Source organism: Vicugna pacos, chromosome 19 (assembly GCF_048564905.1).
Source record: "Vicugna pacos chromosome 19, VicPac4, whole genome shotgun sequence".
Lineage (NCBI taxonomy): Eukaryota > Metazoa > Chordata > Mammalia > Artiodactyla > Camelidae > Vicugna > Vicugna pacos.
Window position 1 is genome coordinate 34136150 of NC_133005.1, and position 15713 is coordinate 34151862.

The following is a 15713-nucleotide window of genomic DNA, read 5'->3' on the forward strand; positions in this document are numbered from 1 at the left end:
AGGAAATTATAAAAGACTTTTTAAATGCATGGGAATAAAAACATGTGTATTGGATATCACCAAATTTAAAATGGTGTTCTCTCTAGGGAGGGAGGAGGGGAGTGAGATCACGGAAGGATGCACAGGGATCTTCAAATTGTGACTCACGTTAAATTACTTAACCAGGATGGCAGGAACCTGAGTTTATTTCAGTATTATTTATATTATTCCTATGCCTAAACTATTTCATCATAGAAAAATTAACCTTAAAAAGGACTGTATGCAAAAAGTAGCCTATGTTCATGGTTAAAAAAAATCAGTAAGTACAAGAGATATGAAGTTCAGGTAAAAATCGCTCTTCCTGTCCCTCAATATCAGTGTGACTTCTTAGAGGTGACCACTGTTATCGGGTCCTTGTGTACCATCCAGAAATGTCTTTTAAGAATCTGTATATACTGAAGGGGAGGGTATAGCTCAGTGGTAGAGTGTGTGCCTATCATGCTTGAGGTCCTGGGTTCAATCTCCAGTGCCTCCATTAAAAATAAATAAGTAAACCTAATGACCTCCTTCCCCAAAATAAAAAAAAAATGAAAAAAGAAGAACCTGTAAACACTGGATGTATAATACTCACTGTTGGAGACATTGCTTCCCCACCCCCATGCCAAGACACACAATATTTCTTGTCTTGGACTGTTTTCCATAAGAACATATAAATACACAACATTGTAAACTCAATTTTGAAAAAAGAACGTATAAATATATATCATTTTTTTAATGACTGGATAGAATTCCACTTAATGAATGTACCCTATTTAATCAGTTCCCTACTAATGGGCGCTTAGGTTCATTGTGATGATAAGCATTTTTGAACCTGTATATTTGCTTGAGTTGCAAGAATAGTACAATGGAGAGCAGGGAGGGTACAGTTCAGTGGTAGAGTTAGTGCCTAGCATGCATGAGGTCCTGAGTTCAATCCCCACTACCTCCATTAAATAAATAAATAAAATAACCTAATTACCCCCCCAAAAAAGATAACTGATTAAAAAAAAGCCAAAAGAATAGTACAATGAACACTTGTGTAAGTATATTTATAAGAAAAAAATCCTAGCAGTGACATTGTTGGGTCAAAAGTTACGTCTATTAAAATTATTTCCAAATTACATTCCCCTAAGTTCACACCTATCTGCATTCTGAGTAATGACATATGAGGCTGTCTGTTGCTCCATGCCCTCACCAACACCAGATTGTTTATCTTTGTCTTATTGATTTGTAGGCACTCTTTGTATGTAGGGAAATGGATTCTTTGCCCTTTGTGTTGCAAACTTTTTCCCAGTGGAGTATTTGGGTAGTTTTTTTTTCTTAGTGGACCTTAGCAAAATTGTATTCTTATTTATTTATCTTTATTGAAGTAAAATTCACATGATATAAAATTAATCATTTTAAAGCTTACAATACTAACAATTAGTTAGTATTTAGTACATTCATAATGCTGTGCAACCACCACCTCTATCTCACTGCAAAACATTTTTTTATCACCTCAAAAGAAAACCTCATATTCATTAAGCAGTCTATCTCCATTCTCCCCCTCATAAAGGCCATTTTGGTTTTTGGCCATTTATTTTTTGGTAGCAAAATTAATTAATCTTTTTCTTTATTTGGGGGGGAGGTAATTAGGTTTACTTATTTATATATTTTATTATTATTATTTTTTAATGGAGATACTGGGGATTAAACCCAGGACCTCATGCATGCTAAGCACGTGCTCTACCACTGAGCTATCCCCTAGCCCAGTTAATCTTTTTCATAACAGCTTTGAGGTTTTGTATTTTGCGTAGAAATGCTTTCCCCATTCTAAGATTATTAAAAGCAAATCATTTAAAAATTACTACTAACAGTTAGTGAAATCTGAGAACCTGGGAACCATGATTCTAGATCACTATCACCAGTGTGATTTTCCCGAGAACAAGGGTCTGCTGCTGCCCCCAGCTACAGCACCGAGCACAGAGTTAGGGGATCGGTAGTCAGAGAATGTTTGTGAAAGGCAATTCCTACCTCAAGATTATAAACAGAAAACGTCTCACATTCTCTTGTAGATCTTTTAGGGCGTTTTTTTTTTTTCTCAGTTACAATTTTAATCCATCTGGAATTTATTTTGGAGATTGGAAGGAGGTAGAGATACAGCTTTATTTTCTCCCAAGTGACTAGCCAGTTGAACCAACACCATATTGAATAGGCTGTCCTCCTCCACAAATTTAAAATGCCACCTTTAGCATATACTAAATTCCCACACATATTCTGCTCTATTTCTGGACTCCCTGTCCTGTCCCGGTGACCTCTCTGTCTGGGATTCTGCAGTTTTTAAGGCTCCCCACGTGGTTCTGGTGCAGCCCAGCTGCAGCCAGTGCTTAACTGTGATGAGATATGTTTTCGGATTCTTACTCAAAAGAATGAAAAAGGTGTCATAAAGTTAAACGTCATTTGATGGGCCCCGTCTTTTATTTTGAGATTGTCTTTACAAAAACCTTTTCTTTACAACTTTTAAATAAATGAATGCCAATATTAAAGAGTCATTCTAACTTATTTAAGTACATTTTAAAGGAGCTTATTGGAGAAATACAAATCAAAACTACAATGAGGTATCAACTCGCACCAGTCAGAATGGCCACCATCAAAAAAGTCTACAAATAAATGCTGGAGAGGATGTGGAGAAAAAGGAACCCTTCTACACTGTTGGTGGGGACGTAAACTGGTACAGACACTATGGAGAACAGTATGGGGTTTCCTTAAAAAACTAAAAATAGAGTTATATGATCCGGCAATCCCACTCCTTGGCATATATCCAGAGAAAACTGTAACTCGAAAAGATACATGCACCCCAGTGTTCATAGCAGCACTATTCACAATAGCCAAGATATTGAAGTAACCTAAATGTCCATTGGTGGATGATTGGATAAAGATATTGTGGTATATATACACAATGGAATATCACTTAGTCATAAAAAGAATGAAATAATGCCATTGGCAGCAACATGGATGGACCTAAAGATGATCATACTAAGTAAATCAGAGAAAGACAAATATCACATGATATTGCTTATATGTGGAACTGAAAAAAATGATACAAAGGGACTTATTTACAAAACAGAAATAGACTCACAGACATAGAAAACAAATTTATGATTACCAAAGGGGAAGCGGGGGGAGGGGGGATAAGTTAGGCGTTTGGGATTAACAGATACAAACTACCTCATAGAAAAGAGATAACCAAAAAAGTACCTACTATAGCACAGAGAAGTCTGCTCAATATCTTGTAATAACTTACAATAGAAAAGAATCAGAAAAAAATGTATATATGTATAACTGAATCACTTTGCTGCATACCTGAAACTAACACAAACTTGTACATCAACTATACATCAATTCAAAAAATAAAGTTTAACTTACATAGAGAAACATGCACAAATCTTAAGCGTACAGCCTGATGAATTTTCTTTAAGTGAACACACCGGTGTTAATGTCCTAGAGCTGCTGTAATAAATTACCAGAAACTCAGTGGCTTAAAACAACAGAAATATATTCTCTTAGTTTTGGAGGCCAGAAGTCTGACATCACGGTGTTGGCAAGGCTGCACTTGACTCTGAAGGCTCTAGGGGAGAATCCTTCCTTGCCTCCTCCACCTTCTGGTGGTTCTAGGAGTTACCTGGCTTGTGATAGTGTCACTCAATCACTCTGCCTCCATCTTCACATGGCCTTCTTCCCTGTGTCTCTGGTTCTCAAACTTCCCTTGGCCTTTGTCTTCTAAGGACACAAGACGTTGGATGTAGGGCCGGCTCTAATCCAGAATGATCTCATTTCAAAATCTTTCATTTAATTAATTTGGAAAGACCCTTTTTCCAAATAAGGTCACATCCCCACATTCCAGGTGGACGTATCATTTTTGGAGAGGGGAGTGCAGGGGTTGGGGAACAATTCAGTCCGCTGCACCATCATGTAACTGACATCTCACATCATGAGCTAGAGTCTCAGCACAGCCCCACAGGACCCCTCATGCTTTGCCCCAGCGGTGAAGTAACCACTGTCTTGACTTATTTTTCCCCCAATTTTTTATTTTGAAAAATTCTCAAACCTTCAAAAAAGTTACAAGAATAATACAATGAGCACTCTTATAAGCGTCAGCTAGACCCACTCGTTAACACATTCACACAACTGCTTTCTGTCTGTCTGTCTCTCTCTCTACAAATATATATATCTATATAATACTTTGTAACTTTTTTATTTTTATTTTTTATTGTAGTTGATTCACAATGTATTAGTTTCTTGCGTACAGCATAGTGATTCACTTATATATATAGGGGAAGGGGAATATAGACATATACACACATACTCTTTTTCATATTCCTTTTCATTATAGGTTACTACAAGGCATTTAATATAGTTCCTTGTGTTATACAGTGGGACTTTGTTATTTATCTGTTCTGTACATAGTAGTTTGTATCTGCCAATCCCAAACTCCCAATTTATCCCTTCTTCCCACCTTCCCTCGCAAGTAACCGTAAGTTTGTTTTCTATGCCTGTGAGTCTCTTTCTGTTTTGCAAATAAGTTCATTTGTGTCATTTTTAAAAGATTCTACATATAAGTGATATCATATGTTATTTGTCTTTCTCTAACTTACTTCATGTAGTATGATCATCTTCAGGCCCATCCATGTTGCTGCCAATGACAATATTTCATTCTCTTTTATGGCTGAGTAATATTCCATTGTATATATGTGTGTGTGTGTGTGTGTGTATATATATATATACAGATTTTCTTTATCTAGTCATCTGTTGATGGACATTTAGGTTACTATATAATACTTTTTTTCCTGAACCACATAGGAGTTAGTTGCAGACATCCTAAATCCTCCATCCCTAATCTGCAAAGAACTAGGGCAGTCTCCTACATAACCACTTTCAATCTGCAGTCTGTATTCAAATCTTTCCAGTTGTCCCACCAGTATCCCTTAATGTGGGTTTCTTAAATTGAGAACCCAATCAAGAATTTCATATCACTCTTAGTGTCCATGTTCTTTTCTTTTTTAATCATTGTTATTGCTTTTAAAATTTTCTGGCAAAACAAAGAGTTGGCAGCCTTATGTCAATTCCCAAATACTCTGAAAATTGTGCTGGTCCTAGGAGTCGCTCTAGACCAGCAGCACAATTCCAGAGAACTTTTGTGATGATGCTGATGATCTATGACGTTCAGGATGGTCACCACTAGCCACGTATGGCTTTTGAACACTAGAAGTGTGGCTAGTGAGACTGCAGAATGGAATTTTAAATTTTAATTAATTTTAATTAAAACAACCATATGGACCCTGTGGCCACCAGGTCACACGGCCCAGGTCTAGGCCAATCAGAGCACAAAGTTCAGGCGGAGCTTGGGTCTGAGTTCTCTTGTCCTCAGCCCATCTCTGCATGGGGGGCTGAGTGATGGGAGGAGCGAGAGGGAAAGATGAGAGCTCTGAAGTCTAACATGGCCCGTCAGCCTACGTCTCTCCTTCCTCAGGCTCCACACGTATGTATTGAGCACCTACTGTGCGATAAGTTCTGAGAATAAGGGATGAATGGTCTCTGATGAGGCTTTGTCAGAGTGGATCATAAATATCTCTGCATGTATTTGTCTTACGCATCAGTTTGCCACTCCCTGAGGTCAGGGGCTTGGCTGGTTACCTGACACTTAGAAGGAGCCTAGTGAGAGTTTGCTGAATGATTGAATGAAGCTGTGTAGGAGGGGTAGAGTCTTCCAGATTGCAATTAAGAGTTCAGGACAGGACGGACGGGAGAGATGGTGCTGTTTATCAACAAGAGGCTGGTTCAACTCAGGAGACCGGACTTCCTGTCTAGGTGCTGGCTCTGACTTGCTCTGCATTCTTGGCAAATCTCTTCCCTCCTCTGGACCTCAGTTTTCCCAGCAGTAAAAAGAAGTGGATGGGCTAGCCCAGGGTTCAGGGGCCCTCTCAGGGTCAGGGTCAGCAGGGATGGGGAGCCACACAGCACTTTCTCTTGATCCATTTTTTGGTGCTGAGGTTCCCTTGAGATTTAGTTTCTTAAAAGAGTTCTGGGCCTTTAAAAGTTAGGAGACTCCTGAGCCCGAGGCAGCACACAGAGTTTGTGAGGTCACAGGGAGGATAGCCTGAGTGGGGTTTTGGGGAAACTCCCTGGCTCTCCTCTAGGGCCCCAAGTCTGCTCTAGGCCTGCACCTGCCGGGAGGTAAGTTCCCTGCTGGGAACGTCCCTCTGAGATGATGATCCGAACAATCCCTGCAAGGAATGGGGGTGTGGTTTGGGAAATGAGCCTTGAATCTTGGGGCAAGGCGAAAGGGAGGTGTGCTTCTCACCCACACAGAGACTGAAGGACTGGAGCCTCAGGATGTGCGTAACTTGCTTCGTCCACCCGTGGGTGACTCAGGCTGAAACTTGCTGTCAAAGGCACTCACTCTGTCTAGGCCTCCTTGGAGAGTATCTAGAGAGCTGGTGCTTGCCTTCCATTTGCCCTTCAGGAGAATGCTGCTGCAATGGGGCCCGGACTGGAAGTTGTCAAAGCTGCAAAGCCCTGCTCCTTTTCCATGTGGCAAACTCCTATTCACTCCTCAAAACCCAGCTCTGGTGTGGTTCCTGATGAAGATTTCCCTGACCGCTCACCTCTCCCTCATAGGGTTAATCACCCCCTTTTCCAATATGCAGACACTGGAGCCAGATTGCCTGGGCTTGAATAACTGCCACTTAATTGCTGTGACACCTCAGGGAAGTTCTTTAACTTTTCTGTGTCTCTATTTCTTCATCTGTGAAATGGGAAAAAAATCACCCACCTCATTCTGTAGTTGTAGGATTAAATAAATTAATACATATATATGCCTAGCACCATGCCTGACACATAGTATGAGCTCAAAAAAAAAGCTGACCACTATTACTATTATTTTTCTATATTTAAGAAATACCTGCAAAGACAGTGAACACAGCAGATAAGGGTCCTGCCCTCAAAATGATCTCAGCCTGTGGGCAGAGATAGATAAATAAACAGGAAATTCACTCTGAATTTTGAAAAATGCCGCAATAAGGGAAGTGGTGGGTTGAGGGGAATCATGGGAGCATGGAAAAGCCCCCCTTCCCAGATTGGGTGGTCAGCAGCATTTTTCTGGAAGTAACATCTCAGCTGAAATCTGAAGGATAAATAAGATTTAGCCAGACACAGAGGGGAGGGCAGAGAGGGGAGATGTGGGAAGGGTTTGTGATGGGGCGGAGGTGTGTGTGTTGGGGGTGGGGGGGGGAAGGAATGCGCAAAGGCCCAGAGGCCAGAGCATGGGGATGGAGGAATGGGGGACAGAGTGGGTGGTTTGGGCCCATGGCCTGTACACCGGTTACTGAATGCATGCCTTTGTGTTCTGTCTTCCTCCTGGTTTGTGAGCTCCTACAGGACAAAGCTCCCATCTCCATTCCTTCTATCTGCCCGATGCCCAGCACCCAGCCTGGCACTCGGCAGGACCTCAACGAATGTTTGCCAAATGGAAATGGGAGATGAGGACCTTGCCTTTCCCATCAGGGAGCCATCTCTGGCAACTTTTTCACTTGTTTATACTTGCGAGTTAGAAATTCTTAATAGCCTTGCAGAGTCAAGTTCATTTGTGTGTTCGGAATTGTCATCTGCTGTGTATCCCAGACTCCTGTGAGTTGGATGGCTGAGTTAGGACAAAGCCAAGTTTCTGACCCAATGAGGTGCCCACAGGTCCCATTCCTGAGTCCCTCTCTAGACACCTTTTGTGTCTGTAAACCATCATACTTCAGTGTGTATTCACGTTCCCTGGGGTCTGTGCAGGTGATGCAGATTCTGATTCAGCTGGTCTGGGGCCTGGCCCAAGACTTTGCGTTTCTAACAAGCTCCTAGGTGACGCCAATGCTATAGGTCCACAAATTATACTGTGAATAGCAAGATGCTAGACCACATTGCCATGGCCTTCATTGCAATAGCGATTGAAAGAGCAGGTTGGCGCCAGGTTCTGAGGGGCCTTGGATGCCAGGCTAAGGAGTTCAGTCTATATTCTGGAGACGCTAGGGAACTATGGAAGTTTTCTGAGCATAGTCAGGGAGAGCTGATCAATGAGATGAATCTGGAGTGTCAGGGCTGGAACCAAGAGGGGCTGAGCTATTGTACTACCAGGAGAGAAGTGGTAGGGCTGAAGCTGGAGCAGTGGCAGTACAATGCAGAGGATGGAGATTGTCACGGGGTGAACCGTGGTCCCTACCACCCCGCCCCAACTCCCCCTCCCCCCACTGCTGCAAATTCATATGTTGAAGTTCTAACCCACAGTATCTCAGATTGTGACTGTCTTTGGAGACAATCTTTAAGAGGTAATTAACTGAAAGCAAGGTCATTAGGGCACATACGAATGCAGTTGGACTGGTGTCCTTACAAGAAGAAATTAGGACACACAGATGCACAGAGGGAAGGCCATGTGAAGACACGGGGAGAAGATGGCCCATCTATAGGCCAAGGAGAGAGGTCTCAGAAGAAACCAATGCTGCCAACACCTTGATCTTGAACTTCCAGCCTCCAGGACTGTGAGAATGTAAATTTCTGTTGTTTAAGCTCCCCATACCCCGACCCCAGCCTATGGTACTTTGTAATGGCAGCCCTAGCCGACTAATACGGAGGGGATGGGTTTAAGAGGATTATACAGGTTGTCAACTGCTTGGATGACATGGGAATGGGAGGGCGGCACCATAGGATTACGTGCAGATGGCTTGGAAATTGGGAAGCTCATGGAGGAGAGAGTGCCATGAATAGAAGCAGGAGGGGGAGCCTAGAGGGAGGAGCAGGGCTGTAGAGGAGTGGATTTGGACTGTGCTGCACTAGAATAGGCTTTTGGAGATGAGGCTGGCGGTGCTTGCAATCAAAGCCAGACACTCAGGAGGTTGAAGAGAAGGAAGAGAATGGTCCTTGTGTCAGTTGGGGCCCTTGGCTGCAAGCAATCAAAACTGGTTTGGACTAACTTAAACAGAAAGGAAGATATCAAAAAGGTTTCTGAAGGCTCCCAGCAGTAATGTGAGGCCAGACTAGGAAGATGAGCTGGAGGGAAGGAGAGCTGATTGGCTGTGAGCAGGGACAGCCTTTGGGAACTCTCAGGGCTGCTGGGCACGCACTGCCACCCGTACCCATTAGCAGATTCCTTCCCAGCCTCAGAAGGGGCCTCAGAAAGATATTTCATTACTGGGAAACCAAATAAAGACACGACTCCCATTACCTTGTAATAAGCTTAGTACTCCCATTATGAAGATGAGGAAACTGAGGCCCAGGAGGGAATGTCATTTACCCACAGGTCATACAGTTCAAACCTACGTCTGTCAGATTCCACACACAGATCCTTCCACGGCACCAGCCCTCACCTGGCAGGCTCATCCTGGGGCCCATGGTTGGAGCTGGAAGAGCCTGAGGTGGTCTCCAAGCCAGGCCCCTTCTGAGGCTGGGAAGGACTCTCACCCACCCCTCTGAAAGGGGGGGGGGCTCCCTCACCCCTCTGCTGGTGCTCCCTCACTTTTCCCACTGGAGAAATCCTGCATGGCCTCTCATCAGGGGCAGGGCTGGAACTGCGGGTTCCAGACCTCAGGAGGCTTCTAGCGCTGTCCTCTCTGCCAGCTGCAACCACGCGGAGCCCACGCCATCTTCCCTTCTTCCCAACACCCCGGCTTCAGGTATATCAAAGTCCCAGCGCAGCGTGAGGTTCGAACACATCTCAGCGGGCTTTGTGAATACATTAGTTTTACTTTCCTCCAACATGCCACCGGGGTGGGGGGGCGGGGGAAGGAGGGGGGCACTGGAGCTCAGCATGCAAATTTATGCAGATCGCATTTAAATGAGGGTGTCCCAGGATTAATGGGAAGGAAAGGCAACCAGCAGGTCTGGGGCTCTGCAGCGGAGCAGCCAGAAGAAAAAAAAAAAAACCGGCTCTCCCGGGAGGGTGTCTTGGGCTGTGTTTCAGAGCGTGTTCTTTGAAGCAATGTCTCCGCAGCACAGGGGAAGGAAGAGCTGCGGAAATTGGTTCTGGATACTTCCTGGCAAAATGTTCTCAATTGCTTCAGCTATGTGGGGGGTGGGCTGGGGCAGGCGGGTGTGGAATCTCTGAGTCTCTCTCAGTTACCACAGCCTGCGGGGGTCACTGATTTCTAAACCAGGGGAGCTTGCTAACATCCAATTCCGGGCCCCACTGATTACTGAATCAGAGTCTCTTGAGAATCTGGGTTTTTTTTTTTTTTAAAGTCCCTGGCCTTGGGAAATACCGACGCAAACCAGGGTCTCTTAATCTGGAGTCTCTTACAGTTTCTGGGGCCAGGTATAGCATTGCTCTCATCCCTAGCTCCATATGAGAGTCATGGAGGCTTTAAAAAAATCCCAGTGCTCAGGCTGCACGCCAGACCAATTAAGCCTGACTCTCTGGGGGTGAAACCCGAGCCTCACTAGTCAAAAGAAAATCCCAGGAGACTCCAGTGTGCGGCCAAATTTGAGAAGCATTGCTGAACAGGTATTCTCATAAGACATTTGTTATACCTGTGTTCTCTTTGAGGCTAAATTTAGCTCCAGGCCCTCCACCGGTAGTACAAGGAGCTTCTAGGAAGGGGACTGTAGTCACGGCTGATGTTCAGCTGGGAAGTACCAGTTGTTAAAACATTGAAATATTTCCCTACCCATTGTTAACAGGTGTTGCTTCGAACCTTCCAAGTGCACCACAGCCCTATCTCCTTTCTCCAGATCCCTAGGACACTAGATCCAGGAATTACAAGGTTAATAATGGTCAGCTCCCCCTTCCCAAGGGGCCTCCTGGAGTTCCTTGGATAGAATCACTTCTGGTGTGTGTGTGTGTGTGTGTGTGTGTGTGTGTGTGAGAGAGAGAGAGAGGTCCTGGTTGTTGTTAAGTATTTGAACATCAGTCCTAGTTATAATACTGCAGTGAGGAATATCAGCTTTATAGTCAGAGGGGCCTAGATTCCCACCTAATTTTGGTACTAGCTGTGTGACATTTGGCAAGTGGCTTCACCTCTCTAAGCCTCAATTTTCTCATCTGCATATAAGGTCAAAGCCCTCCCTCTCGGTGCTGGGATGAAGCTCAACTAAAGCAGAGATCTCAAACTGGAGATGCCTAGCAGATTTGTTAAAACAGAGATTGCTGGGCCCTGGCAGAGGGGCTGATTCAATAGTTCTCGGGGGTAGGGGGGCAGGTGAGGGTCTTCATTTCTAACCAGTTCCCAGGTGCTGTTGATGCTCCTGCAGAAATAGAAGATGCCTGAGAAAGTGTACCTTGCCTAGAATAGGGGTGCAACCCAGGTTTGTAAAAGGGGCAAAGAGGCTGCCAGTTGCCCTGTGTGCTGTGTGGACGTCTCTCTCCCACCCTGTTTCCCAGGGTTGTCGATTTATCAGCACTGCCAAGTGACCACTTAATTTTTAACCTGGGGTTTCTTGAGGGTTAGGGCCTCCACCTGCTCCCCATAGTGAAGAGGATCAGATTTAGACCTTTGGAGGTGGTGATCACTGAGAATGTTTGCCTTTCCCCATAAGTCATTAAAGTAAAACAAAACTAAACCAAAAATGACTATATAAGGAAGTCTACCGAAGATCTGACTTTTCCCATGCTGGCTACTTGGAGGATTTCTTTTTTTCAAATATCAAAAACAATCTTTGTGGCAGGAAGGGATGAATAAGTGGAGGGCAGAGAATTTTTAGGGTAGTGAAACAACTCTATGATAGCACAATGATGGATGCGTGTCATACATCACACATTTGACCAAACCCATAGAATGTGCACCACTAAGAGTGAACCAGAAACTATGAATTTGGGGTGACTGTGATGTTCTAATGAAGTTTCATCGATTGTGACAGATGTACCATTCTGGTTGGGGGAAGTTAGTAACAGGTGAGGCTGTGCATGTATGGGGGTAAATCTCTGTACTTCCCCCTCAGTTTTGCTGTGAACCTTAAACTGCTCCAAAAAAATAAAGCCTTAATTAAAAAAATACAACCTTTCAAATGTGTATTTGGGGGCTATACCTGCTTTGCTGGGACCCGAAGCATAGTCTTACTTGCCAGTGGGCAATCCGATGCCTGGGGAGCTGGAGCCAGGTGCATCCTCTTTCTCCCCCGAATTGGTACACTTCTCCGTCCACAGCACCGTCTCTTCTTGTGCACATGAACTTCTCACCTTAATGGAAACTCCACTTGTCATTCCTCTGTCTTTTCCAGCTACCTTGATCTTTTATTCACCCCACCTCCATTTTTTTCCCTATGGAGCCCAGTTAAATGCCCCACACCTGTTTTCTCTGTCGCCTCCAGCCTGACTTCTGGGCGTCCCCCACCCTCTGGGCTTCTTCCCCCACTGACTTCCTTCTTGCCAGACCCAGTGACCTGATCTTAGCACGAGATTTGGAGTCAGAAGGCCTAGGCAGGAGCTCTGTCACTCACCAGCTGTGTGCCAGTGAGCAACCTGAAACACTTCTCTGGGCCTTGGGTCTGTCACCTTGAAAATGGTTTACAATCTCTGCAATAAAGTGCACCCCGCTCCTGCCAGCCCCACATTAACTATTAGAACGATCGCAGACCGAGGTGGCTGGAGCACATGCGCAATGTGATGGCAAGAACAGGGTGCTGCTGTCAGGTGTGGGCTGGGTCCCAGGTCTGCCCCTTGCTAACCATGTGGGCAACTCCCTAAGCCTCCCAGATTCCTCACCTGTAAAATGGGCTTATGAATCCTTATTTGTAAAGTTAACTGAGATCATGAGTCCTAACTTGTAAAGGTGAGAGCATTAGAGTAACAGAATCATAATAGCTAATATCTCCCCATGCATACCTACTATGTGCTAAAAACTTGCAATGTCTAATCCCATTTAATCCCTCCATAACATGTTGAAGTAAGGACTATTCTATTCCTCATTTTACAGATGGGGAAATGGAGGCAGAGAGAGGCAGACTGACTTGCTTAAGGTCACACAGCCAGGAGTAGGAGCTGAAACTTGAACTTAAACTCTTGATTCCAAAGTCTATACTCTAGGACTTCCTATAGAAGGAGCTCAATACAGATGGGTGGCTGGCATGACAGGATTATTACTGGGGCCTCTGCAGTTAGTGTGGGAGTTGCTGACACCCTGGGGCTAGGAAAGTAGGTGTGTTTGTGTGGGCGGCGGGGGGGGGGGGCAAGCTTGAATGATGCTCTCCCCTCGGGCAGTGTCTTGCAGTGCACACAGCTTCCTGCTTCACATCCCAGACACCAATGTCTTCCTCACATCCTGCCGGAGCCTCTCAGGCCTGGCTGCCCCTCCCCTCTTGGGCAGGTTTGGGAGAAACAAGGCTTGGACTTCCCCCATCCTAGACACAGGGAGAGAATCTTCATCTCGTGAGGCTGACCGCGATCTGGGGCCTGGAGTTACTAATAGCAGCCTGAAGGGCTGTGTCATCCAACTGATGACTCAGAGCTTGAAGATCAGCCCCCTCCCCGTCCTGTTGGGGCCTCCACCTGGGTGAGGGGCTTAGTGTCCAAGCTCTGACTCTGGACAGAGTTAGGGGCTGCCCACCTGGGGGTGTATCCTGCTCTCCCAGTGCCTTGGCTAAACTCTGTTGTGGTATTGAAAGGAGGGGCTGGGGGAAGTGGGAAAGGGATGTGGTGACAGAACCACTTCCTGCCCCAGCTGTGTTGAAAGCCAAACTCCCCCTAGTTCCCCTTGAGGGGGGCTGGGGAGCCAAGAGGTACAGGAGGAAGTTGGGAGGGGGTGAGGAAAGGAGGGTTCTTGCTTGGACTGACTCCAGGAATCAAGCTCTGGGTTTCCTAGCGGGGTGCTCTCTCTCTGCTCCCCACTTGGTAAAATCAGCCAGCAAGCCCAGAGGCAGTCATAATTAGAGTAGCAGCAAGCATTTATTACCATGTGCCAGGCACTCTGTTAACTCAGTTCGTTCTGGCAGCTGCATGAGGTAAACACTATTATTGCCCCCATTTTACAGATGGGGAAACCGAAGCACTGAGTTCTGTCAATTACTCAGATCACACAGTAAGTTGGTGCCAGAGCTCCTTTTTTTTTTTTTCTCAGCTAATCTCCACAGTACAGGCTGTTAGCTACCATTCCTTTTTGCCCTCCAACCCCACACATACTCTGTCCCTGGCTGGCTCTGTGACCTCAGAGAGGTAAATTCCCTGCTCTGGGCCTCAGTTTCCTCATCTGCATGGTGGGAGTAATTAGACTAGATAAATACACCTCTGTCTTATGCTGATTGTCTCTCCAGTGCTTAATTACTCATTCAATTTCTCCCCAACTAGATTTCAGCTCTGTGAGCACAGGGACAATGCCTATCTTGGCCATTACTGTATTCCTAATTCTTAGCACAACACCTGGCCCATAAAAACTCAACAAATATTTCTCAAGTAAATGATCTTTAAAGGTTTGAGAGCCATGATCAATGGTTTGAGTATATGATAAAAGCTTTGGACTCTTTACATAGAAAAATCAACATATATCAACAGTCCTCAGCTGGGAGCAATTTTGGAACTCCCACCCACCCAGGGAAAATTTGGTAATGTTTGGCAACATTTCTGGTTGTCATAACTGGCAGGAGGAGGTGCTACTGGCATGGGGTAGAGGCTGGGGAGTCTACCAAACATCCTTGGGGATAAGCCCCTCAAGCAAAGAATTATTCTGTCCCAAGTATCAATTGGGTTAAATTTGAGAAACGTGACATAAATACACAGATATGGCATTTTGTACAATTGATGGCCTGTTGAGGGTAGTTCAGATGAAGATCCCCTGGACTGGGGAGTCTCTTTGCTTCCATCTCTAAAATCATATTTTTCTATGACCCCAAACTCTGAAGCTTGGAATATAGTTCCCCTGGGTCCCCTGCCCTAACCTCTGATTCCCCAAAGACATGAGCCTCCTCTCGGATTTTCAGTGGGTGCAGAGGATTAGGGAGGAAGGGTCCTGGTTTTAAGCCCCCCCTCCCCCATCCCATTCCCATCCATCCCCTCCAACCCCTGGGCATCTCAGTTCCCTGTAAATGGTAATAAAGATGAAAAGCTTCAGAACCAGGCAGCCCTAGACCTGAGTTCTGATTCTGCGTAATTCACTCACTGTTAATAACCACGTTCCTCGACTAATCTGAACCTCAGTTTCCTCCTCTGAAAATGGGAGGGGTACTCTTTAAACATACCTCACAGAGTCGTGGGGATGAAATGAGACGCTTACAGGGAACTTATCACAATACTCAACACAGTGAATCTCAAAAAGTGCATTATTATTCTGGTTCAGAGGTAAAGTGACTTGTCCAGGGTCGCATAGCCGGGAGATGGCGGAGCTGGGTGCTTCAGTTTTCCTGTAAAGGAAGTTACCTGTCTCCGTCTCCCAGACTCATTTATTAGATAAGCACACGAAGTGCCTGGCATATAGTAGGCTCTTTAAACACAGCTTGTTGCATGTTGCTGTTGTCCTTCCCAAATAATGTGTTGAAGAAGGCAAGTACAGATCCTGCCTTACACTGGCAGGCTGGGGAGAAGCGAGGGAGGGAGGATCCTGGTTATTGGCATAGTGGTGGTGATAACTGGGGCTGGAGTTGTGCTGAGTGGAGAAGTGAAAGGGCTCCTGGAGATCACCACCCACCACCCCTGAGTTTGTAGTTGAAGAGTCCATAGTTCAGAGGGGAAGGCATTTACTCTAGGTCACACAGCTGAT

The 15713-nt window shown here is 45.1% G+C and overlaps 1 non-coding gene across 1 annotated transcript; it reads left to right on the forward strand.

Moving 5' to 3' along the window:
- The first annotated feature begins 441 nt into the window (after window positions 1-441).
- Window positions 442-514, forward strand: TRNAD-AUC (transfer RNA aspartic acid (anticodon AUC)). Its single transcript has one exon. It is a non-coding gene; the product is annotated as a tRNA-Asp (tRNA).
- Window positions 515-15713: the final 15199 nt, after the last annotated feature.